Below are 20,583 nucleotides of genomic sequence, written 5' to 3'. Positions count from 1 at the left end.
TAGCCCACAGCCTACACACCAATTATTGTGTCAATCACAGCCCCGGCAAAGCTGAAGAGGCTTGAAGGAGACAGAGAGAGGGAGGGCCAGGCTGAGGCAGCCTGCCCACCAGCGCTGGATGAAACCGGTAAGGACCAGAGAAAACAGACTGAGACCCCTTTCCTTGCTTCTAGCTTGCTTGAGAGCTCAGGCTGCCCCTCCCCCGTTATTCTGGACTCTTTCCAGCGAAAGATCCAGAGAGCCTCCCACCTAATCCCAGGGTATGCCTTGCTCAATTTATATGGGTGCCTCAGTATCCCCGTGCGCTGGAGTATACATTCTGAGTAGAAGGGGCTGGTAAACCCCTAATACTCAGAAAATAAATTGTGATATAAATAAAAGCACATCTGTTTCAATGGGAATCAAAATAACACCCAGAAGACAACTGCAAGGAGACAGATGTCCAAAGGACTAGAGGACTGGAGCAGTAAAGGTTCGAGCCATTCATCCAAATGGCATCTGATGTCACTGTCCCAGTGTCTGTCCCTGGACTGAAAGGCAGGCACCCAGCAGGAGACTGCTTGTTTTGACGGGATCGTTGAGGACTGTCTTCTCTACAAGACCACGGAAAACTTGAGGGGCGCACACAAGAGGAAAGGAATGTGGAGCTAAGTGAGGACCGGAGGGAGGTGAAGCAGTCCCAGGCCCTGTCCTTGACATGTGTGTCCTACCTCACAGAGCAGACAGCATCCTTTCCCTTCTCACTCTGGCTAGCTGTCCCTGCGTGCAGTACAGACTCCCCTTAGATTGGTCTCCTCGGCCTTCTTTTGTCCTGGGCTTTTGGGGAGCCCTTCCCCTCTTGACTTTCCGGCTATGGAAGGGCAAAAATCACCATGTTGTCCCAGCCATTCAGGAGTTGGCCAGTCAGAGTACTCTCTCAGCTTAGCCACAGCTAGTGGTCCAAGCAAGGTCGTGTAATCCTAGCAATCCAATCTGAGGTTGCTATAGAGACCCTGGAGAGGGACAATTAGGAGAACTGGTACTTTAACCAACAGTTTAAATCTTCTCAAGCCAGTTGAAGTTGGGCTTCTGTCTACTGTAACCAAGTCTTCTTTCCAAACTTCCCTCACTGGCCACCTAGTTACAAAAATTAACAATTAATTAAAATGTAATGTAGATACTCTTAGAAACACTCAGGTACAGAAGGCAGAGTGGCAGTCATTTAAGGACAAAACTGTTCTTGCAGAGGACCCGAGTTTGGTTCCCAGCATCCCTGGTAGGTGAGTCACAACTGCCTGTAACTCTATCTCCAGGAGACCCAGTGCCCCCTTCTGTCCCTATGGGTACCCGCACACACACACAAAATAAATCAGCCAGGCATGGAGGCGCACGCCTTTAATCCCAGCACTCAGAAGGCAGAAGCAGGCGGATCTCTGGGAGTTCAAGGCCAGCCTGATCTACATAGTGAGATCCAGGACTTTATAGTAAGAGCCTGTCTCAAAAATAATAATATTAATAATAGAATAAAATAAATAACTTTTTGGAAACACCTAAGGTGAAACACAGGTACAAAGGCAGTGTCTACCCTTTTCTGGTCACTTGTGCTCTGTCACGTCTGCAATGACAAGTGTCACTTTCACGATGAGAAAGAGAACAACATTGGCCCTAAAATGGACATTTCGTCCTAATGTTAGGATGTAATAATGAGTGGCAGGAGTCAGAGCCGGAAGTCCCTTCTGAGTCTGTGTCTACAAGGCCCAAGGCAGGCAGATGGCATCTGTAGCCCTGGAGGGCAGAAGAGCTGACACCATAGTGACGTGGCCTGGGCAGGTCCCAGGAGCTTCTGGGCTGGTGAGAACAGTGTCCATCTCACTAGTGATGGTCTCCAGGGCGTAGCAAGCTGTGGAGATGAACCTGTCAAGAGGTGTGTACTTCACTTGATGTGTGCTCGTTCGGGTTAGCTCCCGACACTGATCAGGGGCCTGCGAGCACCTATGAAAAGGAAGGGTAGTTTCGGCTCCCAGTGAAAAGGGCTGTGGTCAATATAACAGACTGTTGTCTTCAGATATCCGGTGGGGCAGGGCCTAGCCAGGGTGTGGCAGGAAAAAGGGAGAGCCTGTCCTCCACACTTTCCTTCATCAGCACTTAAGTAACTTCTCCTGAGACTCCATCTCTTAAAGGTCCAGAACTTCCCATGCTGTCAAAGGCTGGAGGTCAGGTGTGATGGCTGTTTCTTGATTGTCATCTTAGCTACATCCCGGAATGAACCAAAACCCAAAAATGGAGGGCGCGCCTGTGAGAGGCCTGTGCTTAATTTGAAAAGGGAAGATTTACTTCTAAGCCAGATCTTTTGAGCTGGGAAAAGCCACCTCTAACCTGGGCCACACCTTCTGCTGGAAACCTAAGGACATGGAAGAAGGAAGCTTTTGCTCTTCGTCTTTTTGCTCTCACGCTCACTCTCACTGGCAAGTCCGTTCCTTCACTGGCATTAGAGCCGATTTCTTCAAGATTCCAGGGTATCCTGAAGACCAGCTGAGACACCCAGCCTCACAGACTGAACACCACTGGATTCTTGGACTTTCCGTTCATAGGTAGTCATTACCGGATTGGCTAGAACAGCTTGTAAATCATTCTAATTAATCTCCTTCAGATAGATAAAGAGATAGATGATTTATAGATGATTTATTGATAGATAGATGATAGATAGATAGATAGATAGATAGATAGATAGATAGATAGATATTGACAGGTTTCTGTCCCGCCCTGTCCCGCCATTGTTCAGTCCCAAAGAGCTACACAGAGGTCTACATTAATTATAAACTGATTGGCCTATTAACTCAGGCTTCTTATTAACTCTTATAACTTATATTAGCTCATAATTCTTGTCTGTGTTAGCCACGTGGCTTGGTACCTTTTTTGGCGAGGCAGTCACATCTTGCTTCCTCTGCATCTGGGTGACAGCTGCAGACTGTCCTCTTCCCAGAATTCTCCTTTTCTGGTTGCCCTGCCTGGTTGCTCCGCCTACACTTCCTGCTTGGCTCCTGACCAATCAGCGTTTTATTAAAATACAATTGACAGGGTATAGACCATTGTCCCATAGCAGATAGATAAACAGGTAGATAGACAGCTAGACAGACAGACAAACAGACAGACAGACAGACAGACAGACAGATAGATTCATTCTATAAGCTCTGTTATTGTAGAAAACCCTAACACTCCAGTCATCTCACATGTGACCTTGAGCAATCATTCTAGATCCAAAGATATCAATAATCACAACAATAAAAACATTTCACAGTAGCACTGGGGAGAAGGCTCAGTGGGTAAAGTGTCTGCCACACAGGCATGACGACCTGAGTTCAGGCCCCTAGCTCCCACATACAAGCCAAGCCCAGCACTGGGGAGGTGGGAGAGAAACACACCTGAAGACAATTAACTGGTCAGCACGTCTAGTTGTGTGGGTGAGCCCCAGTGAGAAACCCTCTATCCAAAAAGAAGATGGATTGGAACGTGATTTAGGAAGATATCAGATGTCAAACTCTGGCCTCCACACATACATGCATACAACATACATGCACCCGTACACACACACGAACAAATATTATTTCGTGCATACAATTTATAGGAAGGAAAATAGACTGGGGTCTCACTATGTAGTCCTGGCTGGCCTGGAACTCTCTATATAGACCAGGTTGGCCTTGAACTGCAGGGATTCTCTTACCTCTGCCTCTCCAGTGCTGGGTTTAAAGGCAAGGGTCACCACGCCCAGTGACACACACAAATCTTTAAACTAGCAATTGTATCCCTATCTGTGCCTAACGTTAAGGCCCTTCACTAGTCCACTGGCCTTGCAAATTTTATATGAAAGTTCATTCAGATGACTTCAAATGCAATAGCTCAAAACAGTTTCCGTTAAAAAGTAAAATAATATGAGAAAAGTTTACAGGGCCCCAGCCTTTTTCTGTCACCACCCCTGTTAAGCTTGTCTCTCCTGGAGACCCCTGCAGAGATCTGGCTGCTCTTGGGGTCTGTCTCAGAGTATCGACTTCTGGCCATCTAACGGTTGCTTCTTTCTGGAACAAAGAACCTGGCAGCCAGGAAAGAAAAGTCTTGTTTTCCCAGCAAAAGTGGTTTCCTGTCACCAATGGGTGGAACCTCCTTGTGGATGGATACCCCTTTCCACAGGACTAATTATAGATTTATTAATATTTATGGGTCTCTCGTCACAGCCGATAGATCTTGTTGGAGGACATTAAGCCTTATCTCCCTCCCTCCAGGAAGGGGCATTGAAAGCCAGCTCTAATTGGGTAACCCACAATCAAGATAGAAAGGAAAAATGACAATAGCTTGCCTGTTGCCATATATTAAAATACGGGTCCTCCCCTCTCAATGATTATCTGTGGAATTAATAATCTTGCTAGTCCAGGTTTGGGCCCTAATAGCAGGAAACCGTATTAAATAGTTTGCTAAGAGCAATCAGCTTTTTGATAAGGCTAATGGCGCTAGCCCTGGCTATTTCTCATGCTGAGAGTTCTGTTCCTAACCCAGCAGAAGCCCAGCCACTTTGTCCAGCTCTCTTGTCATTGAAAACCAGCAACGTGGCGCCATCTGCTGGTAAGACTTTGCCGCCTCTTTTCGTCCCCATCCTGTCGTGGCTCAGGAGGCATGTGGGAATGAGGTGGCTGGTCACATTGCATCTGCAGGCAGAAAGCTGGTTCTCAACTTGCTTTGTCTTTTTCATTTAATCTGCCCCTCCCCCAGGCCATGGAACGGTGCTGCCCATATTTAGGGTGGGTCTTCTTACCTCCGTAACCTGGTCCAGAAAATCCCTGACAGTCACGGCTGCAGGTTTGTTGCCATGGTAACTTTAAGTCCTATCAAGTCGACAATGAAGGTTAGCCACCACATGTTCTCTCTGGGCTCAGTTTCTGCATCCATTAAAGGGGACTAGAAGTCCTCCTAACTGCTATATGGAGCTTTAAATTAGACTCTGTAGACAAGCAGTGCCCGCACAGGCAATGCCCATGGTAATCCACTAACTGTCGCTGCAATTCCCCAGCATTAGCTTCCAGAGACCACTCTGCCTGACTCCACCTGATCTTGCCTTGTGGTGTTTGACTTGGCACACGTCAGTCAGTGCTTCTGTGTCTCCTCTCTGCCACCCCAGACTGGGCTCTGGGTTCTCAAGGACTGTTGTGCCCACCTCACATGGCAGATAAGTGGAGGTTCTAGGGTTTGAACCCAGATCCAGAGGCTCTGGTTATTCGAGACTGGCAGTTCAATGCGAAGAATGAGCCTTTGCTCCAGTTCCTGTTGGACTGCCACCACGTCCTGACTTCTGTGCTGCTTCTGGGAGGTGGGCATCCCCACAACACCTTGTCTTGCGAGGCAGGCACACTCTGGGAGCTTTTCTCTGCTTTTTAAGCTTCACTTCAATCACCAGCTAGAATCTAATTTTAACAACCCCCAAGTCCCATTTTTGGAATCCAGACCCTGCACTGCCCAACTCTGACCCTGGTGCCCTTGGGTGAGGGGCCTGAGCCTACCAGGTCTCCCTCCTTGGGCTACAAACATCTGGGTTGTCAGGTAGAGGGTTGACTTCTCCTGCACGTGAACTAATGCGTGTAACAGAAGCACAGGAGGGAGGAAACAGCCTCCTGGGTGAAGTAGGGCGGGGGGCCTGAAGACTGGGGCTCAGGCCCTGCAAGAGATGAGTTCACCAGTGAGCCAGCGAGTGGGAGAGGGATTGCCCACATCTCGGGGGGCTGCAGGGCCAGGGAACCCAGCAAAGAACAGACACATATCACGGAGTCAGCAAGACCAGCATTAAAGCCAGTGAATAAAATCCGGGGGTTAGGCCATGATGTCAGATGCACAGAGCCTGGCTCACCCTTCCATGTAGGCAGGTCGAGAGGTAGCTATGGTACAAGAACCGGAGTCCACGAAGAGCCGATTTTCTTTCCTGCTGCTGGCACCTGTCACCAAGACAGCTATGAGGGCGCTGCCGACAGGTACCCCAGCCGCTCACCATCTCAGGACTCCTGACAACTGCTCCAGCTGCCTCCTGTCAGGGAAAACACACGTCTGAGACCAGACTGATGAGGCTGTCTCCCAATGAGGACGAGGGGGCAAGCCACAGGTGGTCATTACACCGCAAGCCCTGCCCATCTCCCAGGTGCCACCCGACAGGAGGTTTTTAGTCATCAGAGAGCCATGAGGGGCCTCTCTGGAGAGCTCTGACCCCAGTGGTGCCTGCCCCTGCACAGACATGCCATAAGCAGACCTTAGAGCCATCTATGCCCGGATGACAAGTGTAGATTTGTGCTCAGCCTCTGACAGGCAGAGACAGAGAATGGGGAATAGTGTGTGCTGTTGAAACCTCAAATCCCAACCCAAGTGATACACCTTCTCCAAGTCCACACCTCCTAATTCTTCCCAAATAGTTCTGCCAGCAGGGCACAAACATTCAAATACTACATGAGCCTATAGGGGCTGTTCTTGTTTGTACCACCACAAGCTCTAAATCCATCATATACTGAAAATGGACCATAATGATTTATTTCTTACAACTCCCTCTTCTTAAAATTTTACTCTTATCAGACTTGTTTTCCGACTTATTTTAATTTTTTTAATTGCTCCGACACTCTTTGACCCTCTTTATCAAAGGACTAATGCTCTGATCCAGTGCCAAAAGCATTAGATTATGCAGATGTGTTATAGGCATTTATTGATTGATTGATCTTTCGATGAGTTTTTCATTAGCCTCTTATAGAAGGAAGAGTGCAGCATCCTCCTACAGTTAATATTCCCACTACAGCTAAGAGGTAAGTTAGGACTGAAGCCGTCAACCCTTTCTATTCACTCAGCCACACTTCCAGCCAGCCTATAAATGGATCATCAATTCCTGAATTTTCTGTTAATTATTTGGCAAGGGTAGTTAAACCTTCAAGGGCCTTGGTAATTGTCCCATCAGAACTGTATGATTGGGAATAAAAGCGCAACACCATCCACCAAACATAATATAAGCATCTCCCTTCTCTGCTAGCATCATGTCGCGTGTGAGCCTGTTCATGCCATTCAGCCAGTGACATCCAGGTGGCTAGACACTACCTTAATCACATCCTTGGTATAACTGATTAAATCTTTGCTTATCATTCTATGCCCTAGTTTCCTGAATATGGCCAATTTGAATTCAAAACCTGTGGCAATTTGGTTTTAGTTTTAAATTTATTTGGAATTCCCTTGAGGATTACTATAGAGTTATTGTCAACATCAAAGGACTCTGATACTGACCTCAGCACTGGGATTAGCTTTGCTAGGAGGGGGAGAGTTGAAGGTCTGGGGTAAAGGGCATTAAACCAGTGTGGGGTCCAGTCAGGCAGTAGGCTTGGGTGGCTCCCCCTGGCCACAGTATCACAATATGTCAGTTCAGAAGACACTGGGTGCAGCGTGGCTTCATCCCTCTGTTGCTTGAGACTTTTAGGAACTGGGTGAGAGGATCCACGCCTCACCATGTGAGACATGAGAAGTAATTCACCTTCCCACTGAAGAAGGAAGGAAGCTATGATGCCCTGACCTTTGCAGCCTGGAGCAGGAGCTACAGACTCTGGTGAGTCGCATTTTTCCCATGCATCCTTATTCCGAAACAAGGAGGGTACTCCTTGGCCCTGGGGTATCCTGCCACACAAACACATCAACCACTCTTACTGAGATATGTACTGCCAACACTGCCCATTGAACCCAAGAATCCAATTCTGCATCCTGTTTCCCCTTCCAAGGTCTGAATCAAATCCTTGATCTTAGCTGTATTTATTTATTTTCCCTCTGACTTGTCACACAGTGTAGAACGTGGAAGGCATCTGTCTTAGTTTTCTTTTCTAGTGATCTGATAAACACTGTGATGCAAAGCAACTTGGGAGAAGAAAGGGTTTTATTTTGGTTTGGGTTTTGGGTTGTTTGTTGTTGTTGGTAGTGGTGTTGGGTGTTGTTTTGTTTTGGCTTGCACTTCCCAATCCCAATTCATATGTTAGAGAAGCCAAAGCAGAAACCCAAGCAAGGCAGGAAGCCAGGGACAGGAACCCAGAGGTAGGTAGCCAAAGGTAGAAAGAGAAGCAGAGATTGAGGAGGAGTGCTGCTTACTGGCTTGTTCTCCATGGTTTTCTTCATTTACTTTGTTTTTATGCAACCCAGGACCATCTGCCCAGGAATGGAACCATCCACATCAATTATTAATAAAGAAAACACCCCACACATTTGCCTACAGGCCAGTCTGATGGAGACATTTTCTCATTGAGGTTCCCTCTTCCCAGAGGACTCCAGGTTGTCTCGAGTTGATCACATTTTGTAGTAAAGGGGTCTGTATTATAATTCACGCTCTCACCTTTCCCAGAATGCTCCACCACCAAGGGACACTGTGCTCCTTGTCAGCTTCCCTGCTTGGGCTCATAAATAAGGTCTGTCTGGCTGTCATATGATGTCCCCCTTTCCCTGTCGAGTTCTCCAAGTACCTTGCATTAGTTTATACTCCTCTCAAACCTTCTCTTGGGTCTTATCTGAAGTGCTGGAAAGACCCAGATTCAGCAGAGTGGGCAGCCCAAATGTGGGGCAGGACATCCCCCCACACTCTCCAGAGACCAAAAGATTCTCGTCTCAAAGACATAAATCCCCAGATGAGGCCCCAGATTGTAAGAAACAATGATCCTCATTCCATAATGAGAATGCTGGAGACTCGGAATAGCAAAAGAGAGACAGATTTGGTTTTGGTTCTGTAAAAGCAGGGGCATTATTCTGGACGAAAGGCAAAACTGGCTGATGTGCTGGCTTGGCACAGAACAGTGGGGTTTTCATCCCTAATCACATTCCTCTGTCCCCTTTAGTTCTCACTGGCTGGGTTCTTTTAGAAGAGCACAGTCTTCTAGGGGTCTAGCTTTGCCCCTCCCCAATTACCCACCCTCTTGGTTCAGGATACAAGGCTTTATGTAATATATATCCATGGCCTTCAGAGTTCCCCCTCTTTTGTTACATGGGCCTGGTCACACGGCAGACTGTCTGGAATTTTTTTACACTAAGATAAACTGAGAGTGCCTAGACATGCAGGCTCCAGCTGCACCCTAGGGGAGGCAGGGGCCTAGGCCCCTTGTTTATCTTTGATGAACTCTAAATGCCCTTCATACTAAAAATGGATTGTAATAATTCATGCATTACATGAACATGTGTGCGCACACACACATATATATATACACACGGATAAAATATAAAAATAAGTTCATTGCTTCTCTTGTTCCTCATCCTTCTGGCTGAGATCAAGTAGAAGAACAAGTAGTGCAGTGTGCACATGCACAAGAGTGACCGTGTGATTCGGGCACACACATGTGCATATTCACATGTGCACACTCTTGTTCAGTCACTATAGGGGTGACAGTTGGCCCATTTTAGAATCTCCTGTCTGAGTTGCTTACTCACTTTGGGGTGGAGAGGAAGAAACAGGAGGCCACTGCAGAGGTGGCCCCCAAATTGATGGTGTCACTTACATTTGCTTTGGAGGGATGTGAAAGTCCATTGCTGATGGCCCCTGGGCCGAGGCGCATGAGACACAGTAGCCCACATATTCAGGAACACATGAGTCTGGAACATGCTGCTCCAGTCAAAGGGACAGAAGACGTCCTGCCACACCAGGGCTTGGAACTGGGGCTTGGATCATAGACCACGAAGGGATTGAGAAGTCAAGCAGGTCTTGAGAAGGGAGATTGAAGAAAGTGTGGCTATCCTGAGCCTGCCAACTTCTCTGTGTCACGGTGAACAATGTCCCTCCCTTTGCTCTGAGAGCCCCTTTTCAACCTCTGCCAGCAGGAGCCCTGCTCATAGCTTTCCCTGCATGCTCCACAGACCCCTGACCTGTTACCACATTCCCTGTGTGCCTGACCACAGGCAGTGTCTGCAGATAAGGGCTCTCTCTCTCTCTCTCTCTGTCTCACCATCCATCCCCTGGGAATAATTTCATCTTCCACTGAGGGCCACACACAGCAGACAGCACCATGTGTCCCAAGTTGGGTAATAGTCACATGCCCCCCACCCCCCACCACCTGGATCATTCCATCCCTGCTGACACCAAAGGCTGCAGTTCTCCCAAGCTCACAATGCTACAATTTTGGACTTTTAAAACTATAGTTTCTTTTTTATTATGAATTATTTTAAACACCTAAAGACTAATATAATGAAGACTTATCTCACCACTACCTAGTTTTAGCTTATATTGGAATCATGTCTGACCTTCTTCAGCTATTGCCTTTACTTATTTAAAAGAAATTGTGTTACCATGTCATTGTATTTGCCACTCTTTATTTGGTTTCAGGTTTTCACTATTTGGGCTGAGCTGGTATGTGAAGTCTGGTTCTGTCTGCTATAGCATGTCTGCATGTAGTCAGGCAGGCTCTTGAGATGAATTTGGACATGGATTGCAGGCAACTATTTTCCAACACAATCGAATCAATTTTGCCCCTACCAGCAGCCTGCCAGGGCTCTTCCAGACCTGTGTCCTGTGTCTTCACATAGTAGGAGGCTACCTGATGTGGGATTCCCTTCTGTGTGCTATGAATGTTTTATTACCACATTTTAATAAAGAAGCTGCTTTGGTATATAGCAGGGCAGAATATGGCCATGCTGAAGAGCTTTATAGAGAGTAGGTGGAGTCAAAGAGACGCCATGTAGCTGCTGAAGTGGAAAGATGCCCCGGAACCTTACCGGTAGCCACAGCCTCATGGTGATACATGGAATAATAGAAATTGATTAATTTAAAATATAAGAGTTACTTAATAAGAATCCTGAGCTAATAGGACAAACAGTGTTGAAATTAACACAGCTTCTGTGTGATTATTCGGGTCTGGATAGCCGGGAAACCAAAGCGGGGTCTCTGTTTACAGCTGCCCAGCAGCAGAGTGAATAGACAATGGCACCAAGCAGCAGTGAACTTGAGCTGCTACCAGACAGCAGCAAGGGGAAGAAGCTGCCCCCAGTGTTCTGGAGCGATGCTTAGCCAACACCATAGCCACTCAACTAACACACCCAGAGGGTAAACACATTGTGTCCTGTGATTATCTTTTGTTACTTGTTACCTTTTAAAGGAACTAAAATGTTACAGATGCAATTGAAAGCCTTCTCTAAAGCTCACTCTAACCCAATTGCTCCTCTTCTCCCCCTGAACTGCCCCCAACAATGAAATGGTCTCAGGAGACAGGCCAGGCCATTTCTTTTATAACCACACATCTGTGATACAGCACACTGTCAGTGGGTTTTGTTTTTGTTTTTAGACAGGTGCCCACTATGTGGCCCTGCCTGGCTTGCAACTCCAAATGTAGACCAGGCTAGCCTTGGATTCACAGAGAGCTAGCTATTTGCTTCTGCCTCCTGAGTGCTGGATTAAGGGCGTGTGCCACCAAGCATAGCTGCTGGCTTTTTTATATTTATGTCAATGCTGTCATACTGTCAGAAGCCTCCATGATTCCCTTCTTCTCTCCACTCACTCATGGAAGCTTCCAGACAGCTCTACACCCATGGGTGTAGCTGATGTTCACGGCTTCTCACCAGTGCTCAGTTCTCTTACTTGCTATTCTCTGATTACTCTGCTCCTAGAGTCAGGTCTTGAGGGGTGCAGAGTCTGGTTTCGACATTCAAAGGCCCGTATGCCATGATATTTAAGAGACAGAACTCTGTTTGGTTTCTTCAGTCCATCCGTCCCCAGTCTCCGTTGGCCTCCTCAGCCTCACGCTGGTGGAACTGCAGCGGAGGGAGGGTGAAGAGCAGAACAGAGATCGGAGCTCCTGTGCTGGGAGAGACGAAGGCCCCTTGCCTGATGAAATTTGAGTTAGGCTCTGGAACTTCCTCCTGGCCCCATCTGCACACGTCTAGTAAAGTCCAGTTCTAGGAAGGCAAGTTCACATGGACCTCCCTCACCTTGGTATTTGGCAGTGTCTCCTCCCTCGGGCTGCTTGTTAGCCACAACCTCACCTGTCCATGCTGCAAGCAGAGCTGTGGACAGACTCGCCCCACTGTGGAATCCCACCCCAGAGTGCTTACACCTCTGAGATTAGACAGAATGAAACCATGTTTTGTAGGAGACATTCCATAATGTTTGCTCTAACAGGAGCGGCCAGGTTACAGTTTCATCAGCTGGGTTTCAGGAGAGGAGCTAGAGAGAAACCCAGAGCCCTTAAAGCCACAGGCATTGGGCTGGGACTGGGACTTGGGCTGGTAGAATACAGGCCTAGCATGCACAAAACTTTGATCCCCAGCACCACAGACCCTGGGCACGGTGCAGCACACCCATAATCCCAGCATCTAGGAGGTGGAGGCAGAAGGGTCAGAAGTTCACATTCATTCTCAGCTACATAGTGAGTTCAAGGTCAGCCTGAGCTACTTGAGACTCTGTCAGGAAGAAGGAAGAGGAGGAGGAGGAGGAGAAGAAGAAGCAGCTACACTCTTTGCTCTAGGAATCTACCCAACCTTCAGGACTGATGAGACTCATAGCCAAGGCTGGAGGACTTGAAAACAGGAATGGCCCAGAGTATTCTGGGCTAGACCTCGGAGAAGTCCAGATTTACCAGATCTGATCCCACATGGCCTGTTGCCCCTGGGGCCTTGTGTGGTATGGTGTGGGAATCTCTCAATGGAGAGATTCGACAGGCTGGGAGGGCCTCACAGACAGTAAGTAGTGCACCAGAGTGATCCACCAAAGAGGGCCAAGCTAGGCAGTAAGTCACCATGGGCAATGACAACTGGGGCCAGTCATGGCCAGGTGCAGCTCCCCAAGGTGTGTCCAAGACCACAGCAAAGAACAGACAAGCCTGCCTGTTTCCTCCACCCTTCAGGGCCTCAGGATGGACACCCTGCTTTAAGAATCTAGAGTTGTGCTTCTGTATACCTGAGTATGAGAGGACGGTGACCCCACTCAGAGAGGACCCTGGGCTCCTAGGAAGACCAGTTTTCCAGACTCTAGGTCACCGAACTCCCTAAACCCCAAGGAACAAGGACAGTTTGGAAATAGAACAAAGTCTGGCTCAGGGCTCCTAGGGCCCCTTGCTGATGTTCCAGACCCTACAGGATTGCTACTGGAAAGAACTGAGCTATTCGGCAATTTCAGGGCTCATGGTCCCAGACAGCTGAACCAGAGAGGAAACAAACCCAGAAAGGGTCTCACACATGGCCTCCTTCTTCCTGCTCCCCCAGCATCACCCATCCAGCCTGTATCATCCCTCCCCAGCCTTCAGCTGAGGAGAGTATCTGGGGTGGGAAGTGGAGGTGATTATGATGGACAGCCATGCTCCTTACTGCCCAAGCGACTATGCCTGGCTCCCCAGCTTGCCAGTCATTTTATGTCCACCCCATTAAACAAACCATGGAGGAAAGAAAATCATCTCTGTTTCTCTCCTGAGATGTGATTCATGGTGTCTGTTAGGCCCTTCCCCAGATAACACCTTCCATTTCCCTAGACTACCCAAGGATGGGGAAGGTGATAGAGAGGTGTGCTGCATGCACCTATGTGCATGCGTATACCCACACACATGCACACACACATATGCACACACACATGCACACCCACACACATGCACACACACATGCACACACATGCACACACACATATATGCACACACGCACATGCACACACATGCACACACATGCGCACATGCACACAAGCACATGCACACACGCACATGCACACACACATACATGCACACACGCACATGCACCCACACACACGCACACACACACATGCACACACACTCATGCACACACGCACAAGCACACACACATGCACACACACATGCACACACACATGCACACACATGCGCACATGCACACACACATGCACACACGCACATGCACACACACACATACACACACATGCACCCACACATGCACACACACATACATGCACACACGCACATGCACACACGCACATGCACACACACACATGCACACACACTCATGCACACACGCACAAGCACACACACATGCACACACACATGCGCACATGCACACACGCACACGGGAACTCACAACCCTTCCTTCGTTCTTGCCTAAAAGGTGTCTGAGGGGAAAGAAATCCTAATTTGCATTCATTCCTGGTGCTCAGCACAGAGACACTTTCCTCAGGGCAGAGCTGGGTGTGCTAAAAACTTAAACATAAAGAAAGAAAGTGCAAGCATGCAGATGTGGCCACAGCTTCAGGGACTCCTAGGAGGACAGGACCCTCTGCTGGAAACCCAAGTGGCGGGCATGGCGGGATGGTGAGTGGGGGTTGGTGATGTGGGGGTTAGGTGTGTCTGGGGACTAACAGGAGTCAGCCTCTGGGTTCTGAGACTCCAGGCTCAGAAGCATGGGTTCTAAAGTCAGACTGTCTGATGGACATCCTGCTGTGTGGCTATGAACAACTTGCTTACCTTCTCTGAGCCTTCCCTCTTTATTGATTGAGGATCAAGTAAGGTATAGGACCTTCCTAGAGAAAGGGGAATTAGGAGCCTGTGGAGGGTGCCGGGGTTTGGGTAGGAGGGAGGAGGCTGGTGTGGAGCTGGTCTGGTAGGGAAGAAAGGCACTAGAGAGGGCTTGAGAATAAAGACAAGGGGGAGCCATGGAAAGGTTTGGCAGAAAAATGGCCAGGTCAGGTTACATGCTTAAACAGTCCACGGGCAGCGGTTATAGTGGGGTCAGAAAGGTCAATTTGGGACTTGAACCCGGGTCTCCCGGGGCACATCTTGCATATTCAAACTAGATGTCTTGAAATCCAGGGCCCTACCTATCTAACCTCCTCCCCAGTTCTGGCTAGGTGCCCCGACCAGCCAGACGTGTGCACTGGGTCAGTAGGGCGGGGTCCGACTTTCAAAGCAGGTTTAATCTGGTTGGAGCTGAGTAGGGGCAGCGGTCCCAGAGCCCAGCCTCCTGCTGAGGCCTGTCAGGCGTACTTTCCTCTCAGGAGCGGGAGCTGTCAGGCATAGCCAAACTGCGCTCTCGGCTGCCTCAATTTCGCATCCCCCAGGTAGCGCAGACACTTGAATGGACCGGAAATTGAATGCAAAATCAAAATGCAGCAAATAAATGGATGCAAAAGTCATTTGGAGGCAATAATAAGAACCCCCTCCGCACTGGGAAAGGAAGTTCTGCAACCTCTGCAGGCTGGCCCAGAGCGGAGCGGACGGGAGGCTGAGTGCCCTTGCTGTCCCCTGTTCTGCTCCACTGACTTATATTGCTGGAGGGTCTCCAAGGTCACCAAAAGCATAGACAGCAAGACTGAGACTTGGAAAGAAGGTGGGTACAGCCAAGGTCCCCAGGGAACAAAGACCCAGGAGTCAGAAGGACCTGGGCTCTGATCCTTCCATTTCCAGCACACGTGACCTCTGGTGAGGGGCCTGCTGGGAAATTTCTCTACAAGGCAAATCAAGGTGCCTGCATTCAAGCTGGCCAGGGTGGTCCTGATGGCTGCTGTCCCAGCCCTGGCATCCCTGTTGCCTTTACACGGTGGGATGGTCCTAACGGCTGTCCTATTTAGATGTCCCCACTGCCTGCACCCATTAGGGTGGGAGGATGGCGGTTCCTCCCTGATGTCCCCACTGCCTAGACTCACGTGCTCAATACTAGCTATAGGGCATGCAGTGTGGTGGCACCTTCTGGGAAGCCAGAAAGAATCTTGCTCTTCTTTGCTGGTGGCGCCCAAGAGCCTTGCCTGATGTCTGCGCACAGTAGATGCTCCACAATCTCAGCACTGACTTCCCTTCCGCTGATTCCTCTCACTAAAGAGACCTAGCACTTTAAGATCCCAGGGCTGGGGTCTCTGGGGGCTGCAGACTGACTTCTTGTTCTCTTAGGGCAGGTATGGGAGGTCACAGCCACCAAGAAGCCTTTAACCCTTCAGAGCCCACATTCATCCATTGTCCTTCTCGCCCTTTGTCTCCTCCTCAGGAAAATGAGTGACGTGACTTCCCCAGGCTCACGAGGCATGTTGGCCCAGTTGTTGGATGGAAGCATCAAGTCCATTTCTCTTTGGCCCTGTTATTTCTTCAACAGGAGTGGTGGGTGCCTCCTGGCCTGGTACCTATCACATAGAGCCTCATGCTGGCACCGGTCCCCACTCTGAGAGCTATGGGAATAGGACACTGAAAAGAAAGGCCAGGGTGGGGGGCACCAGGAGTTGTTGGGACTGGGAAATGAGAAACAAGCAGAGGAGCCTCTGGCTGGGGCACCCAGGACAAGTCAGAGAGAAAGGCAACCATCTATTAAGTACCAACTATGTACCAGGAACCCAGGCTACATCTGGGATTCATCTCTTCCGAGTAGCAGGGCTCAAAGCAAGGACATATTTCCAGAAGGGGAGAGGACACAGGGACAGCTAGGCTGGGTATCAAGGAAGCCTTCCTGGAGGAAGAGGTACTTAGGTTAAGATCTGGAGGCTGTGAAGAGCTGCAAAACTAGGAAAGAAAAGCGCTAGAGAGGGCATGTCGAGATGAGGTAGGTGAGATGGAGGAAGAGGCTGACAAAAGATGGCGGGCCAGGAGAAGGACCCAGAAATGAGAGGCGGCTGGAAAGGCAGGTAAAGGAGGAGAGACGCCAGCAGACTCAGCCAGCCAGGCAGCAGTACAGAGAGCTAGAGACAGAGACTGGGGGTGGGGGCTAGCTGGGAGAAAGGAGCAGAGGGAGGAGGAGGGGAGAGAGGGGCTGCCAGTCACTCTCAGCTCCCACACACTTCTGTCTGGACTTTCATCTCTGACACAAAAGAGGAAGCGAGGCCCCTGGGGGAGGTAGGGGCGGGCAGGCCGAGCTGCATAATGCATTTCACGTCGAAGCTGTTTTCATCTTCTGCTCGCCTGCTTGCCTGGGTCCTGAGCTGAGCAACTGCAGCTAGTGGGGCAGGCTGGGGTGCACAGGGGTGGAGGGATGGATGGTCCCCGCCTGCTGCTAGGGAAGACCTGGCCGGGACCGGGACCATGGCTACCCTACCAAGCAGGATGCTGGGGCGAGCTGCCTTTCTCCCCAGGCGCCTTAATGCCAGTCGGGTCCTAACTGCTGCTGGGCCCTGACTCCCATTCCTGCCAACTGGAGGACTGTTGCTTTAGGAGCTGCTGTGGAATAAGGGCATTAGCTGTGGGTGGACGGATTCCTGTGAGCAGAGTGCACACAGTTGACTTGAGTGTGATTGCCCACTAAGGTGTAGCTTGCAGTTTCCCTGGTGTTAAGAGTTAGTGAAAATGTAAAGCTATACTCTCCTTTAATTGTGGAGTTACTATTCGCTGGAGACTGCTACCAGGAGCACCTTAGTATTAGCATTAATAAGACTAGGGTACTTATTAATAGGGTAGTCACTGTAGCCTGCTTGGTACCTCCCTCTGCCTGATATCACTTTCCTTTCTCCCTAGTAATTTCTCAGTGCTTCCTCTCTCTAAGAGACCAGGATATGGTGACTTGGATTGACTGGAATAATCTTCCTCTAATTACTGGCCCCAGAGTCCTAGCCAGCTAACAGTTCCAATCTCAACAGTCCATCAGTATGGACCTAGAGAACTTCCTGAAGAGACTGCCTAGGCAGCCAGGAAGTCTGGGGCCTGGCTCCACTCTCTGGCTTGAGGAAGCAGCTCTGGACTGGGACTGTCCTTCCACTAGAGACCACCAGCTCCATCCCCAGCCCTGATTCCTTCAGTCCTGGCATAATGCCAGGGACCAGGGGCACTCACCACTCACAAGCCTTGGCCATGGCTAAGAATCAGCTTAGTGTGAGAGAGAAGAGGAACCCAGGCACACACTTCCCTCGCTTCTGGATGTGGGCAGCCTCTCCCGGTGCCCTGCTGCCACTCTGACACCCTGTCCATACCCACACTGCAGTAAAGATGGTCCCTGCTAAAAGCATGTTCATGTTTCCCCAGGGTCTTGGGCAAAGCCCCCGCTGACCTCAGCTCTTCTCTCTGGCCACCTAGCCTTCTCCTGGAGCCTCCTGAGCTCCCACTTCTCCAACCTTTGGGCCTTGTACATGCTGACTCATGGCTGGATCACAAGTCCCTCCCACGGTCCTCTGTGCCTGCTGAATGACTCCTATTTAGCTCTGGTGGCCTCTCTGATCCCAGCCCAGCTTGGAACTCAGGGAGGAGAAAGAGGTAACAAGAACAAGCCACATGAGTGCCCCCTTCTTCCGAGGGAGTAAGCATCATGAGGCCAGGGCCTGCTCTGCCTCCTACCACACCCGTCAACATACACCACGCCTGGCACAGGGCAAATCAGTGGAACTTTGTATACACTAACACAATAAGAAAGTCAGGGCCTAGTGTTATTCTATACACCCAGGGACAGAAACACATATACACATGTGTGTGCGCGTGTGCACACACATACACACACAGAGGACAATAAACCCAGAGTCAAACCCTTACTTACTCTCCTCTGATTGAATGACCCAGAGAAACGGCTTGGCCTTTCTGGAATTCTCCAGGATTTATGGAGATAAATAATAACCGCTAGAGTGCCGTGGGGTTGAAATGGCCCAGTGGCTAGGAAGTACACCAGATCTGGCCCCTGTCAAGGACTCAGACACACTTAGTCTGGTAGCCTATCACAGCTTCTCCTCCCTAGGCCAAAGCCTGGCTCACAGCCAGCACTCCTTGGCCCTACAGAGAAGCAACAGCTGCTGTTTCCAGCCCCCATGAGCTGGACTGGGCCGAGTGCTAGACCAGGCACCCTACCTCTTCCAATAGCGGAGAGAACAGGTACCCGTTACTCTAGTTTACAGAGAGCTGGGCTGAGGACACTGGGAGGACAAGGGAACTTCTCTCTGTCATACGCAGCTCCCCCCACCCCACAGCTCATCAGGCTTCTTCACTGGCTCCTCCGCTTTCAGTCACATGCCCCTTCCCTGCAGAGGAAGGTGACAGGAGCTGAGTTCAGGGCCCCCTGGCCAGGGCTTTGCCCTGCTGTGGCGTCCTCTGGCTGTGCGCTGCTGGGCACGTTACCCCACCTCTCTGTACCTTGTATTCTCCATCTGAAAAGTTGAAATAGTACCACCTAGGGTACTGAAGGACAGGACCGAGCCCTTGTGGAGCCACACCCTCCCTGCACGCTCCAGGCCCGCTCTGTGCTCTTTATGTCCCAGCCTCAATGTTTTTATACTAACAAGTAGCCCCCATTCAGGGGTCTCACCTGAGACTGCAGGATGCCCAAAGTCCCTGTGACATCAGGCACTGCAGTGAGTCTTAGCCAGCGACTGACCGATGCAAGAGTTTGAAAGTTCTGCCCTCACCAGACTTGACTTGACATAGGTCCCACCTCCCACGGGACCAGGTAGGGCATTTCCCGAAGTCACCCTCTTACTTGGGTCCCCACCTTCCTTGGGCAGCCCCGCAGCCTCACCAGGCCTCTTGCTCATCCATGCTGTCCTTTGTGGTAAATGTTTGCTTCCAGGTCTGCTCCTCAGACCCCAATCTAAACAGCAAGGAATGTTGTCTAGTATGGCTCAGGATCCAGGCAGATGTTCAACACACTGCAGCCACTACCAGTCCATCTTCTGGCACCTGGGTGGCCACGAGCAAACAGAGTTGTCCCTCAGTAGCCACAGGGTGCTGGTTCCAAACTTTACCCTAGTATTAAAATCTGAGAATGCTCAACCCCTTATATAAAATAATGTGATGGAGGAAGATCATTGGTTAAAAAAAATAAAGAAATTGCTTGGCTGGCCCTCATAGGTTAGAACACAGGTGGGTGGAGAAAACAGAACAGAATGCTGGGAGGAAGAGGAAGTGAGCTCAGACTCCACAGCTTTCCTCTCGGGGGCAGACGCCTCAGAGAGACGCCATGCTCCCGGCTCCTGGGCAGACACACGCGATGAAGCTCCAACCCAGGATGGACGTAGGCTAGAATCTTCCCGGTAAGCGCACCTAGCTGTGCTACATAGAATATTAGAAATGGGCTAGCCCAGGTGCGAGAGTTAGCCTAGAAGAGGCTAGATAGAAATGGGCCAAGCAGTGTTTAAATGAATACAGTTTGTGTGTTGTTATTTCGGGCATAAGCTAGCAGGCTGCTGAGGTGTTGGGGACGCAGCCCCGCTGCTCCTATTACTACAGATGCAGTCTGCATACGGCTGGGGCACACCCTCCTGGTACTTTACATTGTTTCTAGATGACTCATGGTGCCTAGCACAGTGTAAGTGCTGCCTGGAGTTGTATTACACACACACACACACACACACACACACACACACACACACACACATCTATATATATATTAGACAAGTTCATATGTTGTTCAGGCCGGCTTCCAATTTAACTCTAATATACCTGGGAACAGCCTTGGACTTCTGATCCTCCTGCTTCTGCCTCTCCAAGGCTGAGATTATAGTCTTTGGTTTTTTTTTAAATATTTATTTATTTATTGTGTATACAATATCTTGTCTGTGTGTATGCCTGCAGTCCAGAAGAGGGCACCAGACCCCATTACAGATGGTTGTGAGCCACCATGTGGTTGCTGGGAATTGAACTCAGGACCTTTGGAAGAGCAGGCAATGCTCTTAACCTCTGAGCCATCTCTCCAGCCCCAAGATTATAGTCTTTGGACCCACCACATATGTTATCTCCTCACCTG

The sequence above is a fragment of the Microtus pennsylvanicus genome, chromosome 2, assembly GCF_037038515.1.
Source record: "Microtus pennsylvanicus isolate mMicPen1 chromosome 2, mMicPen1.hap1, whole genome shotgun sequence".
In the NCBI taxonomy this organism is placed as follows: Eukaryota; Metazoa; Chordata; class Mammalia; order Rodentia; family Cricetidae; genus Microtus; species Microtus pennsylvanicus.
This window is presented reverse-complemented; position numbering follows the sequence as displayed.